Here is a 20,291-nt window from a genome sequence, read left to right as displayed (position 1 = left end):
TTCTCTCGGTGCCTGTTCCTTGAGTATAAAAAAAGAGGTTGGGTCAGAAGATCTTGAGGTCCTTTCTAGCTCTATGACTCAGGTCACCTCCCTTCAAAGGGCAGTAGCAGACTCCCTGTCCCTTCCTGTTTCAGAACTCCCTCCTCTCCCCCTTTACAGCACTCACTGAATTCCAGTGTCTTCTTTGAGGGACACCTTCAGTTCTCAGTCCATTGGCAGAGTACAGTGGATTGACAGGCCTGGAGCCCAATGAATCACCCGGACTTTCCTAGTTCAGGTTACGAACTCCACCCACTTCCCCAGGGTTTCTCTGATGATTCATTCAGGTGCCCCTCTCCTATCCTTGGGAATGACCTTCCAGAATTTTATCTCTTAAGTTTTCCAATAGAAAAATACTTCATATGCTGACTTACGGTAAAGACAGTATCCATCAGCAGTAAAAGGGTTGCTTTCTCAAGCCCTCTCTCCTCTGCACTCCCCCCCACCTTCACCCACACCAAGCCGCTCCCTGGTGAGGCTCTCACTGGTCCTCTCTTTCCTGTCTCCCTTCAGACTCAGTCCTGAATTCCCCAGGATTTCCTCTCCTAAGGCCCAAGTGTCTGCACCTCACCCCTTTCCCCTCACTAGGCTCTGCTCTTCCGTGGCAACAGGCCTTTACCTTTTCCCCACCCTGCCACCCCACTCCAGTCTCAATGCCCCCCTCACGGGCCTCTCCCTCTGCAGCTGCTGCAGTCTGAATAAGCACAACAAAAAAATTACCACATGTATTAAAGTGAAGCTCTTGTTGGACAACTGCAGATTTCCCTGGGCAGGATTTCAGTCTGATTTTCTCAGGGTTCCTATGGAGCCGGAGTTCCTGCCCAGACCACCCCACCCCCACCCCAGATGTCTGGGCCTGTAGGGAACCAGAGCCCTTTGCCTCTCTGGCCAGTCCTGGAGGACCAGACCCCCTCCCCACCCTGAACTTTCTTGTCCACCAATCAGGGGCCCAAGGAAAAGAGAGGGCAGAGGAAAGTCAGCCAAATGGGGCAGAGAGCCTGCAGTCCGTCCCTTAAGGAAGTTTAACTTAGAACTGGGGGCCTGAGAGCAGAGTTCCAAGCTCCCCTCCCCCCCCTTCCCCCCTCCTCACTGAGGCAGAAACCAATCTTGCAAATAAACATATGAACAGATTACCAGTGAGTTAAGAAGGGCTGCTAAGGGGTTGGAGAGCTAAGCTGTCCGTGGCCCCACCCCTGGCACTTCCCCCAAGGCTTAGGCCCCAGCTTTGCCCAAGAGGGCCTGGAAGAGGGGTTGAGTCTCCAAAGCCTGGGCCCCACCCAGACTCTCAGTTGCTGAGCTTGGCCAGGCGGGGACCTCTTCGTTCCCTGTTGCCCCTTTTTCCCTGGCCTCTCCACCCAGAATCCCAAATCCAACTCTGCTTCAGAAGGCTGCACTCCTGCCCATCTCTTCTGTGCACCTCTACCATCTCTTGCCAGTTTTTCACTATTCCCAGCCACATTCTCCATATCCCCAAGCACATTTGCTATCATGTGCCTCCCTCTCAGGGCTTCCTTTCCAAATGCTCACTAAGAACCTTGAAAATGGCCACAGATAACCCTCGCTTCATCCCTCTCCTCACTTTTACTCTTTCAGAAGGCCAGGCAGATCCTTCTTTTTTTTTTTTTTTTTTTTTTTTTTTTTTTTTTTTTTGAGATGGAGTTTCGCTCTTGTTACCCAGGCTGGAGTGCAATGGCGCAATCTCGGCTCACCGCAACCCCCGCCTCCTGGATTCAGGCAATTCTCCTGCCTCAGCCTCCTGAGTAGCTGGGATTACAGGTACGCGCCACCATGCCTAGCTAATTTTTTGTATTTTTAGTAGAGACGGGGTTTCACCATGTTGACCAGGATGGTCTCGATCTCTTGACCTCGTGATCCACCCACCTCGGCCTCCCAAAGAGCTGGGATTACAGGCGTGAGCCACCGCACCCGGCCAGATCCTTCTATTTAAGTTGTCTGAGCCGCAGTCTGTCCCAAGACACTGACAGCCCTGCCCACACCCATGGGCACCCCTGAGAAGTATCTGTATGTTATGCAGCAGAACTGTGGTGCCCAGACTCTGGGCCTCAGCAAGATTTTCCCAGTTTGTACCTTCCTGTGGTTGCCCCTTTCTGTCACTCCCATCATAACCATTAGGGAATGGTTCCAAACATTCAGATACTGAGAGGGCCCAAGGGGATCCTGATAACAGGCCAGAATGCTCTGCTAGAGGTCAGGTTGCCCATGCAGGTCACAGACTTCAGCCTTGGCCAGAAGGAGAGAATACTGTCCCTGGGTCGGGCTGGAAGTTCCAAAGGTCTGTTTAAGCTCTGTTACCATATCCTCAAGGCCTAGCACAGTGTCTGGCGCATAGGAGGCATGCAACAAATACGTTGAATATGTGCATGCAGAAACATCTGAATGAATAAAGCTGACAGCAAAAAACTTCTAGGGTGATGATCTTTCCTCACGTGACTAAAACTCTAAGGCTTCTGCATTAGCTTTCTATGAGTGTTGTAACACATTAGTACAAACTTAGCAGCTTGAAAACACCACTTATTTATTAGCTCACAGTTCTGTAGGTCAGAAGTCTGGGTGGGCTCAACTGGGTTCCCTGCTCAGGGTCTCATAAAAGCAAGATCAAGATTTCTGCGGGCCTGGACTCTTATCTGGAGGCTGAGTAAATATCCACTTCCAAGTTCATTTAGGTTGCTGGCAGAATTCACTTCCTTGTGGCTGTAGGGCTAAGGTCCTGTTTCTTCTCTGGCTGTCAGATGGGGGCTGCTCACTGCCCTGAGAGGTTGCCTGCATTTCTTCTCACAGGCCCCTTCCTCCATTTTCAAAGCAGCAACAGTGCCTCAACTCCTTCAAACCCCTTTGCTGCTCTTTTCTGCCTTCCTCTTCTGCCACCAGCTGGAGAAATTTCATTGCTTTTAAGGACTCATGTGATTAGATCAAGTACATCCAGCTATTTCCCTTTTTTATTGTGGTAAAATACAGAAAATGGACCACTTAACCATTAAGTGTGCAATTCATTGACGTTAAGTGCACTCATATTGCGGTGCAGCCATCCCCACCATGCATCTCCACAGGGTTTTCATCCTCTCAAATTGAAACTCTGTACCCATTAAACAATACCTCTGTGTTCCTTCATACCCCAGTTCCTGGCAACCACTAGTCCATTTTCTATCTCTGTGAATTTGACTACTCTAAATACCTCATATAAGTGGAATCATACAATTTTTTTTAATGGCTTGCTTGGTTTACTTATCAACATATTTTGAAGGTCTATCCATGTTGTGGCATGTATCAGAATTTCCTTCCTTTTAAAGGTTAAATGATATTATATTAAATCTCCATTTTGTTAGGTCAACTGGGCCGTATAATGCAACATGACCCTGAGAGAGGTAGTTTATCATATTTACAGGTTTTGGGAATTAGAACATAAAATCCTGGAGCCATTCTTAGAAATTCTGCCTACTGCAGTCCCCAATTCAAGGATGTGAACTATTGCTATCTTCCATCCAGAGCAAAAAAAGAGCAGTGTGGGTAGTAGCCAGAGCATGCAATGGGCCTGGGGAGGGTGACTGGTATGGGGAGTGGAATGAGACGGCCAGTGGAGAGTCACTAATCTTTATTGCATGATCACTATACATGGGTGCTAATCGGTGCTTTTACATGCATAATTTCATCAAATCCTGACAACACTCCTGAGAAATATGGATTGTAATTTCCATTTGACACATGAGGAAACTGAGGCTGAGAAAGTTTAAGTAACTTACCCAAGGTCTCACAACCAGTAAGAGGACACATGTGACTAACACCAAAGTCCATGCTCTTTTCACTGTATAGTGCCACCTTTCAAGACCGGACTTGAGACTAGTCAAACTTATGAGAGCATGACTAGGTGGCTTTTGCTCCCACCTCTCACTAACCCTGCCCACCTGTACCGGAACAGAATTTGTGAATGCTGAGCACAGCATAAGATTACTGTTATGAACTCAATGTTTTATTCCGCCCCCCCCCACCCCTGCCAAATTCATATGTTAAAGCTTTAACTCCCAATGTGACTGCATTTGGAGATAGGAGCTGTGCGGAGGTAATAAAGGTTAAATGAGGTCATAAGGATGGAGCCATGATATGGTAAGACTGGTGCCCTTATGAGAGAAGAAGAGAGACCAGAGCTCTCTCTCCCATCACCATGTGAGGACATAATGAGAAGATGGCAGTTTACAAGGCAGAAAGAGGGCTCTCATCAAGAACTAAATTGTCGAGCACCTTGATCTGGGATGCTCCCACCTCCAGAATGGTGAAAAAATAAATTTATGTTGTTTAAGCCACACAGTCTTTGGTATTTTGTTATGGCAGCCCAAGCAGACTAATGATCATGATACACAGCAGCAGGAACCAAGATAGAAAGAAAGCTCCCAATCCAGTTGTGCAATCCTACTCTATGTCTTTGACCTTTCTGGCATTTACTGAGAGGCAGCCTGAGTGTCCTGCTGGCCCCAATTCAGGGGCCTAGAAGAAAAGGAGAAACAGCCAGTTTCTGAGGCTCAGGCTGTCTTAATGTAGCTGCCTGTGAACTGGGTAGGGCTGTTGGAGCAGGTGAGGCCATGGGTGCAAGGCCACCTCCCCAGGTGGGTTCAAAAAAGGTTGCAAGGGGAGGTAGCTACCTCTGAAAATCTGCAATGGGAAGCAGGGCAAGTGTATAGTGCCATCAATCTGCAATTCATTTGTGACTGTGAACCGCATATTTGGGATGTGACAGTCGACTGTAGGGTCAAGCAGCCAGCAGAGCTGGGTTGGTTTGGAGGCAGTTCAAGATTCTGAACTGAAAAATTATATTTGTTTTTTTTGGGGGGAGGGGAGGCGGGGAAAGACCATGAGCATCTGTTTCAACTCCGAGACTGGCTCCTCCCTCCTCTTGTTGCTAATTTCTTTTGTCAGAATGTGTAGGTCCCAACTGTGGCTCCTGGAAGCAAAGCTTTTAGTTGTTCAGTGGTATCTAACCCTTTGGGCTGTACATTAGTTATCTATTGTGGCATAACAAATTACCATAAATTTAATGGCTCAAAACAACACAAATTTATTATCTCATGGTTTCCATGCATCAGGATTCTGGACACAGTTTAGCTGGTCCTCTGTTCAGGATCTCATTAGGTTGAAATCAACGTATTCGCAGGGCTGCAATCTCATCTGAAACTTGGGGTCCTCTTCTAAGCTCACTGGTTGTTGGTAGAATTCAGTTTCTTGCAACTGTAGACCTTAAGCCCACATTTTCTTGCTGGCTGTTGGCCAGGGGTTAGTCTCAGCTCCTAGAGGCTGCCACCCTGAGGTCATTGCCACATGGCCCCTTCCACAAGCAGTTCCCAACATGATTGCTTCTGCAAGGTCAAAAAGAGTGCATCTACCATCTTGCCTATTCCCTTTCACTCACTCTCATTCTTCCTCTCTCTCTTTTTAATTTACTTTGAAATAATTATAGAGTCACAGAAAGTGAAAAGACAGCACAGAGGGGTCCAAGGTAGTGTTTCCTGACAGTTTTATCAGTATAGTACTATATCAAGGCCAGGAAACTGACATTGGTGCAATATATGTGCATACTTCTGTGCTATTTTATTACATATGTAGACTCCTGAAACCATGACTGCAGTCAAGTTTCAGAGCTGTTTCATATAAGTTTCCCTTGTACTACCCCTTCGTCGTCATACTACCCACTTTCCTTCCACCATCCCTAACTTGCAACTACTTGCCTGCTCCCTGACTCTATAATTTTGTCATTTTGAGAATGTTACATAACATACAGCATGTGACCTTTCAAGATTGGCCTTTTGTCTCCACTCAGCATAATGTCCTTGAGATCCATTCAACCTTTTTAATGTATCAATAATAGTGCATTCCCCTTTTATTGCTGAGTAATAGTTCATGGTACAGATGTACCATAATATGTTTAACCATTAACCAAATGACAGACTTTTGGTTTTTTTTTTTTTTTTTTTTTTTTTTTTTTTTTTTTTTTTTTTTTTTTTGGCCTGGCCATTACAAATAAAGCTACTAGGAACAATTGTGTACAGATTTTTGGGTCAAGATAGATTTTCACCTTTCTGGAATACTTGTCCAAGAGCTCGGTTATATGGTAAATGTATGTATAGTTTTAAAGAAACTGCCATACTCTTCTCCAGAGTGGCCGTACTATTTTACAATCCCACCACTGAGGAAGGAGCCATTGAGTTTCTCACATCCTTACCAGCATTTGGTGTTGTCACATTTTTTTTTCAGTGTTTTGGATAGGTGGTTTTAATGAGCAATTCCCTAATAGCTAATGATGTTGACCATCTCTTCATGTGATCATCTGTATATTCTCTTCAATGAAATGTCTCTTCATGCCTTTTGCTTATTTTCTAATCGGATTGGTTGCTTTCTACTGTTGAGTTTCGAGAGCTCTTTATACATTCTAGATACATGCCTTTGTCAGACATGTGGCTTTTAAATATTTTCTCCCAGTCTGTAGTTGTCTTTTCTTCCTCTTAACGAATCTTTCAGAGTAAAAGTTTCTACTTTTAATGAAGTCAAATTTATTAATTTTTTTCTTTTATAGATCAGACTTTTCATGTTATGTCTAAGAACTCTTCACCAATCTTAGGTCCCAAAGGTTTTCTTCTAAAAATTTTATAATTTTATTTAAATCTGCAATTCACTTGGAGTTACATTTTGTGTACAGCATGAAATTCAGGTATTTTTCTCTTTTTGTTTATGGATATCCACATGCAGCAGCATCATTTGTTGAAAACACTTTTTGTGTCTTTTGAAGGCTCACCTCAATCAGTCATGTCCCCACTCAGGAAAATCCCATTTGATTAACCCAGACAGAACTGATTATAGATCTTAATTATATCTGAAACATCACTTTGTTATATAGTAGCATAATCATGGAGGTGATAGCCCTTCATGTTTACCAGTTCCACCCACACTCAAGGGGAAACAATTATACAAGAGTGTAGATCACTGTGGGAGAGAGGGTCATCTCTGGAATTCTGCATTATCACAGGCCATGACTCACCCACACTCACTTATTATTATTATTTTTTTTTGAGATGAAGTTTTGCTCTTGTTGCCCAGGCTGGAGTGCAGTGGCACAATCTCAGCTCAGTGCAACCTCCACCTCCTGGTTTCAAGCAATTCTTCTGCCTCAGCCTCCTGAGTAGCTCAGATTACAGGCGTCCACCACCATGCCCAGCTAATTTTTTTGTATTTTTAGTAGAGATGGGGTTTCACCATGTTGGCCAGGCTTGTCTCAAACTCCTGAACTCAGGTGATCCACCTGCATCAGCCTCCCAGAGTGCTGGGATTACAGGTGTGAGCTACTACACATGACCCAGTCACACTCACTTTTTCTTCCCCTTGGGTAGGAAAGTGTACTAAGCCTAGGGCCTTGAACAAGTGGGGACTGCCTTATTTGGAAAGCTCTGCAGGGATCTGAGGGTGCATATGAGTGCATGTGTATATGCCATGGCCCAAGCGAGACATGATTGTTCCTTCTCAGGGTTAGGGCTGGATACTCTCACTCTGGACTAAATAACGCTGATGGTGACATGAAACATGGCTGGGATGGGAGAAGGACACTACCACATGAGCCTTTTCTTTTAAAATGGAGCTTGGATTAGCAAACTCAAAGCAAAAGATCGCCATAGACCCAATTAATGTAGGAAATGCCCATTATCTTGCGAACTATTTTTTAATCTTCACCCAAGTCAGTGTTCTTTCACTGACATTCAGCCAAAAAGCAATGTTTGGGGTCTAAGAGTGACACTTCCTTTACCTGTGACTTCTTTTAACCTCCTGTCCCTCTGTGCTTATTTCTGAAACTTCTAAAACATGTCTTCTGCCTGAAAGAATCAGGCTTATGGAAGAGAAAGCCCACCCAGCTCCTTGTAGCCAAATATCCCAAAAGTCTCCCCAGACCAGCCACTATTGCAGAGATCCTGAGCTGATTCTATGACTCCTGAATGGAAGGTGGCATGGTGAAATCAAGTCACAATAGTACCCTTTCAAGCTGGGGCCCATCAGGAGATTGTAAGGAGTAAATGGCTGAGGACGTTGAGAAACATTCAAGAGAAAAGGTGAATTGAGAGATGTAAGGGGAAGGCTATTAGCAGAGGCCTACTTTAAATGAGTGGGATCCCAAACCTGCTTATTAATTAGTGCTTCATGAAGCCAAAGAAAAACCTAAAGCTAGAAGAGTAAGGAGAAGCACAGAAGTCTTATCTGGTCAAAAACATTCTCTTATTCTCTCACTCCCCAGTTCCTCTGGGCTTTCTTCTTATTCTTCATAATTCCAATGTGAGTGTCATCCCCGGGACTGAGCAATATGACTTTTTTGTGTCTTTTGAAGGCTCACCTCAATCAGGCAGGTCCCCATTCTAATGTGCACTATGGGAATGCCACTCTAAGGTCGGCAAGCTCCCCTACACTTTCAGCCTCTTCTCAGAGTGCACCCTCCACCTGCACTAGCTGCCAAAATCAGGCTCTTTGTGGACACACTTCCTGTACAAACCAGCTCCGCCTCCTATATCCCACCAGTACGTTGCCTCAAAGTAGGATTGACATCATCACCCAAATCCCTGTGGCTATTTCCAGGCCATTGCTCTCCACCATTATGTAAGATCCCTTTTTCCTTCAATACTCAGTCCATCTGGTATTATCACCTTCTATCTGCTTCTATCCACCATCACTGTCCATTTTCTCTTCATTGTCAGAGGATTTTTGCCATCCCTTGCTTAGTTTATATATTCCTTCTCCATTCTAATTTCTCTTGCCACATTGGCTGATTTCAGCATTCATATGGATGATTCTACTTATATCTCTAGCCCAGTGGTTTTTGACCTGCAATCACTTGAAAAAGTTTTTTAAAGTACTGATGCTTGGGACCAACTCAAATGAATTGAATCTGAATCTCTGAGGATGTTACCGGAACACTGCAGTCCAACTACAATCTTCTAGTTCTCATATTTCCCTATTCCAGTGCCTCTTCCATTTTACTACAACTCAAGACTCTTAATCCTACCACTTTTATGATGTATTAGCAGTAGCCTATCCTTTTGCTTTTCCCACTCATCCTGGCTCCCATGATTGACATTCTCACCAGTAATTTCACCAGCCAAGCTCTCTTGCCTATCTGTTGCACTTACCTTACAAATCCCAAACCCTGAACCAAAAGGGAAATCTACCTTCTCTGCTCTTCTGTCAAAACTTCTGGAGAAAAATTGGATATGCCATTCAGATGCATGCCACTGTTGCAGAATCCTCAGGATGTAACTTTTCTGGCCAGAAACCTTTGTGGCCAGTGGCGCCTTTGCTCAAGTTTTGCTGGTTCTGCCCACTTGGCCTGGCAGGCTGCACTTGGTTCATGCTACTGGGCTGCATCCCACACCTGTCAAGGGTGAGCCAGATGTGGAGTGGCAAAGGGTGTGTGAGTGAGTGAGTGTGGAGTCTGGCCATTGTGCACAACCAGACATGCCAGCTGTGATGGGGTGGGCAGTTATGAGTTGTGAGGCTGAGGCTGGACCAGGAGTACTGCAAGCAGCTTCCACTCTGGCACTGAGAAACACAGTGGTGCCCAGAGGCTTGGAGATGCCAGGAACTGCAGAGCCCCAAAGAGGGTGTCATAGGCCTGGCTTGGGGAGCTCCTAGGTCTAGGCTTTCTGAAGGGCCACAGCTCTTCCCTCCTCTCTTCTCTCCTTCTTGTTGCCTGCAATGTGGTGAGTGCCATGTTTCAGCCCTGTTTGTGTTACAGCTCTTTCAGTCCCACCACTTGACAGGTCCCGAGTTCTCCTGCAGCCAGGAAGAATGAACCACATTGACAACTGGAGGGTGAGTAGCGTGAAGAGGTGCTTTATTTAGTGACAGTACAACTCTCAGGAGACCTGAAGTGGGTAGCTCCTCTCCGCATGCAGGTCGTCCTGTCATCTGCTTGAGTGGCTGAGTCTGGGGCTTTTATAAGTTTCAGAGGGGAGGAAGTGCATGCTGATTGGTCCGTGGGTGGCCATGGGCAGGCCTGGATAAAGCACCATATGTTCTCACTCTGGTCCATGCAACTGGCATCCCATTCCTTGGGCCTCTGGCTGTCCCTGGCCTGAAGGTGGAGTTTCACCAGGGACCCACCCCTTTCCACCCAGGATCTTGTCTGCCTCCTTCCACCATTAACCTGCCATCCATAGTACCCAATCGTACCCAGGCTGTTTGTGCTGAGAGGGCCCTGCAGGCCCACACCAAGCCACCCTCAGTTCCCCCTCAGCCTCCCTCCTGTGCTCATTGATGCCCAAAGGTTAGTGAGCACCAAGAGGGGGCCGAGGTGGCAGGGGTTGGCATGTCAGCACTTTTCTGAGTGTGTCCACACGTGGCCAGGTTGCAACAGTGCCTGGGCTTGGCCACAACTTTGCTCTGAAATCGGAGCAAGTATTGGAAGTGAGGAAAGGCCAGGCGACAGGAGCAGGCACTTCCTAGCCTGCTGGGTGGGGAAGGCTTCTTGGGCCCCTGAAAGTGAAGGCATCCCCAGGTCCACAGCCACAGCTGGGTGGCTGCAGCTGCTGCAGGGGTGGCGGGGCTCCTGCCCCTCCAACTTGGAAGGGGGCGAGGCTTCTGCCTGTTCCCAGCTCCTGCCAGCTTCATGGAGCACACAGCCCTGACTGTGCCTCCTCCACTGCAGCTGGTGTCATGGCAGCAACCACTCCAGATGGGCCACCACTGAAATGTATGCTCATCACCACTACAAATGTATGGCTTCTAATTTTAGTTAGTTTCCAATACTATTTTTTTTAACTTTTATTCAAATCTCCCTCCCATTTCCCTTAGCCACAATTCTAAAACTTTTGCCCCACTTAAAAAGAGGTCATGGAATATGAGCTCCTCTTCCACAACCTCAAGTTTGTTTGCATCTCCTATTGTCCTTTTCTCTTTTCCTTTTTCTCTGAGAAGAGTGCCCCCCTTTTCCTGTACAAAGCACATTATTCTTTCTGTGTTCTGAATCCTATCATCATGTCTCCTTTATTGAATCTTCAACTTCTGCCAGCTTCTTCCCCTGAGGAACACACACACACACACACACACACACACACACAGTCTCTCCCATCTTCTAAAAATTCTCTCTTGAGCTTGTATTTTCCTTCCACTACCACCATGTGTTTGACCTCAGTCAAGCTTCTTGAAAGAGTGGTCTAATTTATTGTCTCCATTTCCTCACCTCCCAATTACTCCTCAACCCACAGCTACTGGGCTCCTATCATTCCACTAACTGAATGGCAAATGGGACAGAATTCACACAAACATTCCAGATTTTTTTTTATTGGAATTCTTCTCTATACAATCTATGCTAACTACTTCTGCCTTTTTGAAACCTATGTTGGCTCTCCTGATGTTTCCCTACTATGGATCACTTTCTTCCTTTCTGATTGGATGCTGCTTTTAAATCTTCATTGGTGCATTATACATTATCTTTTATGTGCATTTTAAAAGTTGGCATATCCAAAGGTACTTTCCCTAGCCCTCATCTTTTTTCTCTCTATACCTTCTCCAAACACTCTCAGTCAAGTCCAAGTCTTTTGTCTAAGTTCTAGATCTATACATTCACTGTCTATTTGATCTCTCCTCCTCCTCTGTCTCCTCAAATTTTACATGTCCCAAACCAAGCTCATAACCTTCTAGAATATTCTTCCATCAAATACAAAACCAGAGCCCTGTGTTCCTTATCTTTATTTGTGACACCATTACCTACTCAGTGTCTCACAAGAGAAACCTGGGTTTAGTTATAAGATCTAGTGACACCGTCTCCGAACTTGTCTCCCTGCCTGCAGTTTTGCCCCTCAATGATGCTTCCACCTAGCAACCACAGTGATAGAAAGCCCCTAAAATACTACCTGGTATGTAGCAGGTATTCAGTGGAGTTTTGTTAGCTGAATGGATGTCCAAATGCTCTATGAAGAAACACATATCCTATCCCTAGTTCTGGCCTCATTTCCTCCCTTGCAATTTGGATTCTAGCTAATGAGTGCAAGAGCAGATCTCATAACAGGTCTTCTGATTCCAAACTTGAGTGTTCTTTTGACTACAGCCCAGCTGCTTCCATTTCAGCCTCATTTTATGGAAGTCTTAAAAACCTTCTGCTTGGGAGTATTTGCATGCAGTCCCAACTGGAGGCAAGAGGATAGACAATGAGGCTTCCCCTTTCTCTTCCCACGAGCAGATTCTATGATGTTAGACCCACCAGACAAGGAAGGAGATAGTGTTTGCAGATGTTGAAAGCATGGAAGAATGCAGACTATAATTACTACATTCACCAATTCATTCATTTACTCAACAGACATTTACTTTGTGCCAAGCTCCATGGCAGGCCCTGAGTATGATGGTGGGATCCAATATCTTCAGGAGATTTGATGGACAGTGTTGGAAAGTTTTTATACAATGGGGAGCTGAAAGGGGTGGATCTGTGCAGCATGACCTTGCTGGTGTGGTGGCCAGGGGGAGAAGAGAGCATCTCTCACGTCCTCTGGACCAGGTTCTGCTTCTGCCAGTCTGTGGGCCCTTTGGCAAGTCCTTTCTTTTCTCTGGGTCTATTTTCTCCTCTATTGAACAACGGGAGTTTGAAATAAAGTACGGGATGTTTTTTTTTTTTTTTTTAAAAAAAAAAAAAAAAAAAACAATAGCCAAAGATGGCCAAAGAACTGCTACAGGGTATGTCTTGGGTCCCTGTAGTGCCAGGGCAATGGGAAGTCATGGGATAGCAGGCAGAGAGGGAGTTCTGGGTCTGGAGCAAAACATTATTGCCTTCGCCCCTCGCTTCTTGCTGTAACTACCCCTTGAAGCAATAATTATCCCACTCCCTGGATACCTAGGATGTGGCCAAGTCAACCTTCCTGGCAGTGCCCAAGATGGCTGGCATCATAAACTTCCCTGGGAAGATGTTATTATGTAGAATTGAGCATGCCCACTGAGGGGCAAGTTGCCCAGGACTGTCTTCAGCTTGAGTTTTTAACCCATAAGCCTTTAGCTCTTTACTGATGAGTCACTCAGGTGTCCCCCAAAGGAAAGTATTTTACCAGAATCCTAGAACTTCTTTGACAATAATTTTAAAACCACTTTATACACCAGACAATTTCTGCCAGCCTTGTTGGTGGAGAAGCATTGGCACCTCACACAGTTGCTGACCTATGAGGACTAGGGCAGGCAGCCAGAATCAAGGCTGCAAAGCTTAGCAGTGGAGAAATGTCTGTGCTGTGACTCTATGCCTTCTCCCCAGGGGTCTGAGCCAGACCCCAGGACTGGTCTCCTCTGTGCCCCACCCCTCACCCCCCTCCCTTTCTGGGCAGGGCTGTACCAGACCAAGAAGACACTGCCCCAGGGGCTCGTAATCTGAGCGAGACAGTCCAATTATCTACAATTTATGGAGCTCGATTGGAGTGAGTTCAGAAAAGAGCAACCTGAACAATTAAGGGACCAGAGGGCTCGGCTTCTGGGGCAAGATAAAAGGCAGGAGGTCTGAGGCAGCAGTAGTGGCTTCAGGGGGAGTGGTGACTAAGGGGGAGGGCCAGCATGGATGTCTGCCAGTGAAGGAGTGTTAAAGGGGGCAAACACCTGTGAGGGAGGGGGCAGAACGAGCGGGAACAAGGCAAGGGATATGAGCCCCCAGGTAGGGCGGGCAAGAGGCTTAGAGCTCAGACCCAGCCTCTGGGAGTCAGGCCATGTTGAGCAAGTAGTAAATTTTCGCTTTCCTGGCCCAGGCCCTGGCTTGAGGGAATCCCAGGAAGCCCCAGAGAGCAAAGCGAGCAGCAGGGCAGTGTCTCTGACAGAAAGAAGCCTAGACGTGGGGCCCATGGAAAGCACAGGCCCCATTAAGAAAGCCATGAGATAAAGAAAATGGTGGTTTGCTGGGCTGGTTGACCTCCAAAGTGTCCTGAAATATCCATTCCAGCCCTGCAAAGATCCACAGAGAAAGAAGTTCCTAACCCAACTCAATTCTTAACTCAGACTATCCTAAATGCTAAAGAGGTGCACTAGTTGGGAGAAGGCCCTGCTTCTGGACCAGGTTCTACTTCTGCCAGGCCGTGTGACCTTGGACAAGTCCTTTCTTTTCTTTGGGTCTGTTTTCTCCTCTATTGAACAATGGGAGTTTGAAATGAAGTATGGGATGGTTTTAAAAACAACAACCACCACCAAGGGGGATCTTTTAAACCAGCTGAACCCTTCCCCTTTCAATGAAAACTTACACAGAATCCTACCACGTAAAACAGATAAAAGCAGTGCCTTATTACTAGAAATGTGTTCATTGGGTTCAAATTTATGCCCTTTACCTTATTATAAAGTGAATCAATCAGAATTATGGGGCTATTTTGATCAAATCAATGGTTTGAAATTAAAGGTTGCAGCTTTCGGTTGCTGTCTGAATCTGCCAACACATCTGACCTTTGCAGAACTCCTGAAGCTCTTCTGTAAAGCCCAAGAGCACAAGAGAATTCTGGGTGAAAACCATCACCTCAGTTATCCCCCCAGATTTCTCCCAAGGCAGACTTTTTCTGAATCTAGACTATGTCTCTCTAGAGAACAGGCACTCTGTCTCCTTTTCCTGGTGTCCCCAGCACCTCAGGATCTTTACACCTGTCTTGGAGCTTTGCACACATTAGGTTTTTTTTAAGCTGTTGAATTGAATCAGGGGTCTTTGGTCAGGCAAAGGAGGTGGGTCTTGGTTGGCATGGTGCCATACCCAGATGCAAGGGCTCTGCCCACTTCAGAGATCCCTCCTCAGATAACTGGGAGAAGCACTTTCAGAGAGGGAGGGTTTAAGGCCTGGTCTTTGGGTGCACTGCTGTTGTCAAACTTCTTTTCACTTTAGCCACAATCTCCAGAAGGCTGAACTTCTGGGTGCCAAGGAGGCAGCCCAAACCACAAATTTTTGGAGCTTGACTGTAGCCTACCTGAGCAGAATAGAGGAGGTGGCCTGGGCAAGAAGACTTAGAGTAAATGTGACTTATGTACCCTTGGACATAGAATGACGAATGTGTAAATGACTGCAAGGGAAGTCTGGGGTGCCGCAGACTCCAGGTTGTTCCCTGTGCAGCCTTGCTCGTGATTCACCTTGTCGGTGACTTCAGGTTGTCTTACGAGGGATATTGGAATTCGTTTTTTTGTTCCTTTTGTATCTATTGCAGGATTTATTAAAACAAGATACATTTTTTCACTTAGATTCGTGGTGCAAAATCCAAAAGAAATACAAAGGTATATATTGAAAAAAAGAAAGAAAAAAAAAAGCATGTCTTCTTTCTCTCCCAGCTACACAATTCTTTTCCCCAGAGGAAGCACCACCGGTTACCAATTTCCTTACCCTTCCATAGACATTTTATGTCTACACTATCTTAATACATCCTTCCAAAGATATTCTATACAAATAGAAGCAAGTATATGTGTGGGTGTTTATATTTCCCTTTCCCCCTTCCCACAGAAACAGAAGCATATCGTACACACCACTCTTCATGTTCTTTTTCATGATCACATAGTATTCCATTGTATGTATGTGTCAAAACTGATGGCATTTCAGTTCTAATAGTTTCTATTACTCATGATGCTGTACATACATCACTTGGCAGAGATAGAAGAGTATCTTACTAGAGTCTTTGAGACAAATTTTAAACCCAACTTTGGGGCTGCAGGTAAGGATGCTCTGTGATGCCATGGCCTCATTTTGCCTCCCTTTGCCATCTTTGCTGCTTCTCTTGACCTTCAAGTTGGTGTGACTAAGTGACATTCTGGGACATTAAAGAGAAGGCAGGCAAAGGCTTCTGACTGGCCTGGTAGAAATCTCTTGAGACGCCCCCATTGGCTAACAATTTCTGCTTCATGATGTTCCTTGCCCCTTGAACCATTTAAGCAGTAGTGAGAAATGAGAGACTGGCTTTACAGGCCAGGAAGATAATAAAAACTCATGAAGCTAGCTACATAAAAGATGACAAATGTCAAGTGACAGCTGGCTTCAGTGTCAGGGACCAAATGGGAATTTGCAGGACTGAGGGTGTCCAGGAGAGAGCACATCCCACCTGAAGAGGGCAGATTCCATTCCAGGTGGCAGTGAAGGTCCAGTGCTATCAGATGTTCTGAATATTTAAGAGGAAGTGAGAAATTTGGGTTTTATGTGAACTCTCCCCAATTTGTATATAATAATAATAGTATTAACAACCACATAGCACTTACTATGTGTCAGATACTATTCTAAGAGCTTTAGATATAAATCAATACTCATTGTAACCCTATGAGGTAAAGTACTATTCTTTAAATCTCTGTTTTACAGAAGAGCAAGATGAAGCACAGAGAGTTTAAGTAACCTTCCCAAAGTCACAGAGAACAAGTGGCAGAGTCAGGATGCAAACCTAGGCTATGCTGTGAATGACTATACAACCTCTTACAGAGGAAACCAAATCAAATTTCAGTACTGTATAGATCAACACTGCTAAGTCCAACAAAATAGCTCTGGAAGCTCCAGGTGGAGACCTCTAAGTTAGAAGAGGTTTGGCATAAGGCTGACTGTTGCTCTAATGGTTCTGCAAAGCTCGACATTGACTGAATTTCCCTGTCATCATTCAGACCCAGGCCAGGTGTCAGCACGGCCCAGGAGCCAGGTGAAAGCTCTTCACTTAGCTTCAGTCACACTGCCTGCTTTTTCAATCACTCTTGAGAACAGGGTGAGGGTACAAGGCCAGGGCCAGGTGGCCTAGCTTTGGGTCCTCAACACGGCATGAAACTGTGGATGGAAAGGTGCTGGCACTGGTGTTAGAGTTGGAGTTCTTGGCTTCTAGTCCTGGCATTCTGCTCTGTGTTAGACTTGTTTGTTTTGGGTGACTGGATCTTTTGGTCTCTTCAAGTCTCAGTTTTTTCATCTGTAAACCTAAACTGTTCTACTGCACAGAGTTATTGTGAGGATTAGCAAGACACTGTGTGTATACATGCAGTCCAAGTGCAAAAGGACATTGCTAGCAATAGAGCTCATTTAGGGGACGGGAAGCTGTCATTTCCCAGAGAAAGTTACCCCCAGATGGGGCCAAGGAAGAGGAATTGTCTCCTCCTCTCATCGCAGCCCTTCTCAGGGCTATGTCTCTCGTTGCAAGCTCTTTTGTCCACTAGGCCACAAATGAGCCATATCTGACCCTGGGCATTGATTCCAGGAGTCCAAGGGCCCAGGGCATCTGGAAATTAACCATCAGTGTTTGTTTGCCAATAAATCTACCTTTGCGATTTTCCTCTTCACCTGTATGCTTTTGCATACAGATATATGGAAATTTTCAGGTTAATTTTCCACATTAATTTTCAGATTTCTGTTCTCGGTTCAACAAGGCTAAGATCAATACAAGAGTCTCTGACCTTTCCCGAAGAACAGCTACCTACAGTCTTAGTATCTGTGAGTAGCAGGTTCCTCAAGAAAAACAAAAACAAAAAACCAACCCAAGTGCTGAAAGTGAAACGTGATATTACAGAGAAGCCTGGTCATGCATGTCATCAAGCACTTTGTGGCAGGATGCTGTGTGCTTGTTGAGAATAAAGCTTCCTGCCTCCTGTACCAGCAGGAGGGTCATGAGGGGACACGACAGAGGAAAAGAGGGAACAAGAAGATGGCAGGAGAGGACAGATCCTGGGGACAGGGGAAAAAGAGAGGGGGCAAAGGGATAAATACAGATGTGCTCTAGTGTTCCCGGGCAGGCAGGAATCGTGTTCTTTGCATATATCTCCAGTCTTGTGACAATGTGATTATGAGTTAAGGCTGTTCAAATAGATGTTATGGAGCCCTGTATAGAGTCTTAGAGAGCCTCCCACTGTGTTCAGTTCCTATTCTCATTCCTCTTCTACTCAGGGCAGCCCACCAGGGGTAGGCCTTTGACTCTGGATGTGAGTTGAAGTGAGTTGGCCAAAATGGTGAGGTCAGAATGTGGAGGGCCTTGAACACCAGCTTTCAATTTTTTCCAAATAATGGGAACCATTAGAGGGGCAGGATGCCAGGCCAGTGCTCCAGGGGGCTCCTGGCTCTGTGCGAAGTTGTCTGGGCTGCAAGGGCAGGACGCTAGAGGCAGGGGTGCCAGCTGGGAGGTAATGAAGATCTGGGCAGACAACAGCAGTAACGAAGGAGGGGTAAGTTTAGTATACAGGACATATATATGGGGTGGTGGCGATGTAATCTGGGACACTTGGCAGGAGGGTGGAAAGGGCCACTGGAGGAGTCCCAGAAGATCGGCTTCTTGCTAGGGGCTGGGAGGAAAGGCATGGCTATTAACATAAACGGTGAATTGGCTCCTCAATGGCTCTGGTCCCTCTACAGGAAAATGCTGACCTTGCAGCCCTGAGCTCCCGGGCCTGGCTGGACGGGACGGGCCGGCTTTGGGTTGCGGTCGCTGGAGCTCTGTCTTGTCCCTGGGGTTCAGGAAGACTCCAGGCCTGAACGGACTGAAAAAGAAGGACGCTACTCGGCCCCAGCTCCTCCCGCGACCTGCCCAGGCCCCTGCCTTTGGCCCGGCTGGTCGGAAAGAGAAGGACGGTCAAAAGCGAAGGAAAGCGGTCTACCGCAGGCCAGGGTTGCGGTGGGAACAGGCCTGAAAGCGGGAGAAGCGCGCGAAGTGGAAGAAAGGAGCCGACTAGGAAGAGACCGCTCTGCAGGCGCCGACCCACCCCAGCGCCAGGCCCGGTTCGGCTGCTGCGCCTCCGCCTCCCCGGCGCCTCCGGCCCGGGTAGGAGGAGCCACAGCGCCACCCAGCGGCCGGTGTCGGGGAACAGCAGTCAGGGCTCTTCCGTGGCCCCATAAGAGTCGGGTAGCTCGGTGGAACCGGACAGTGGAAGGCCTAGAGGAAAGCGGGTACCAGCATGGGCACAGAGTGGTTAATGGGCCCTGTGTTTACGTCACCTACAAGTCCATGCGGCACATGACACCAGTTGAATCTTACTCCAGGTCAGCTGATGATACTCCTCTCAAGCTCAACAATCTTCTATGGCTCCCAGTGGGTCACCATATAAAGCCGAAATTCCCTGGCCTGACCTTCAAGGCCTTCTATGTTTTGACCTCAGGCTATCTTTCAAGCTCATCTCTTGCTACCCACTCCACACATCCTGTACCACTTACTCCTGCTCAGATGAACCACCCACCACTTCTGCATCTACATTCATTCACTCAGTGAGCATTGACTAAGGCACTGGGGAGATAATAAATAAGACAGACAAGGTCCTTGTCTGCTCAGAGCTTACATTCAAATGGAGAAAAAGGTAATAAACAAGAGAGCGAAAGTATAAACAAGATCCTTTCAAATAGTTACAAGTGCTAGATCATATAAAAAGCAGGGTAGTATGATAGAGTGTCTGTGGTAAGGAGGGCACTACTGCCCGTAGATTAGCCAGGAAAAACTTTTCTGAGAAAACAATATCTGAGCTCGGACCTGATCATGAGGAGCCTTGCAAAAATCTGCGGGAAGAACATTTCAGGCTGAGAAATGGCATGTACAAAGGTCCAGAGACAGGAATAGGCTTAGCATATCAGAGGAAAAGAAATAAGGCAGGGTGGCTTTCAATAGTGAAGGGAGTATTCTGGGTGAGGTTGGAGAGATAGACAATTGGCAGGTTGTGTAGGGCAGTATGGAATTTATTTTGACTTAGATGAGAAACTAGGAGAGGGTGTTAGCCGGGGAGAGATATCATCTGGTTTGCATTTTTAAGAGATCCTGTGGGTGAACTGTGCATGGGGTGCAAGATCAGAAGCAGGGAGACCAGGTAGGAGGCCATTGCAGTGGTCTATGAGAGAGTTGGCGGTGGCGTGGACTAGGCGGTGACAATGGAGGTGAGAAAAATGGTCAGATTCTAGAGGTGTTTTGATTACTTTCTGTTTATGTATTTTCTCCCCAATGAACCCAGGACCTTCTTGACCTTCTTCATGTCTGAGTGATCTTTGGATTCCCATCCTACACCCTAAACAGTTAGTTTCTCTGAGATCTGCCACAGTGAATGTGACAGGAGGTAATGGCAGTTGGATAGAAACTTGGGCATGAGGCAGAAGTTCTGAGACTTCCTTCTAGTTGCTCTAATGGGCTTCTCCCTCTGCCTTTTTCCTTCTTTGCCCCTTAGTGTCACCTAAAAGAATCGAAGTATGTTTGGGAGGGAAGAAAACTCAGGAGTTACGGAGTTGCTCCTCTGTGCTAGTAACTGGGCTCCATGTCTTCATATAGATTACTTCATTTGGGTTAACTTATTTCATATGTATAAAA

This window comes from Saimiri boliviensis, chromosome X (assembly GCF_048565385.1).
Source record: "Saimiri boliviensis isolate mSaiBol1 chromosome X, mSaiBol1.pri, whole genome shotgun sequence".
In the NCBI taxonomy this organism is placed as follows: domain Eukaryota; kingdom Metazoa; phylum Chordata; class Mammalia; order Primates; family Cebidae; genus Saimiri; species Saimiri boliviensis.
This window is presented reverse-complemented; position numbering follows the sequence as displayed.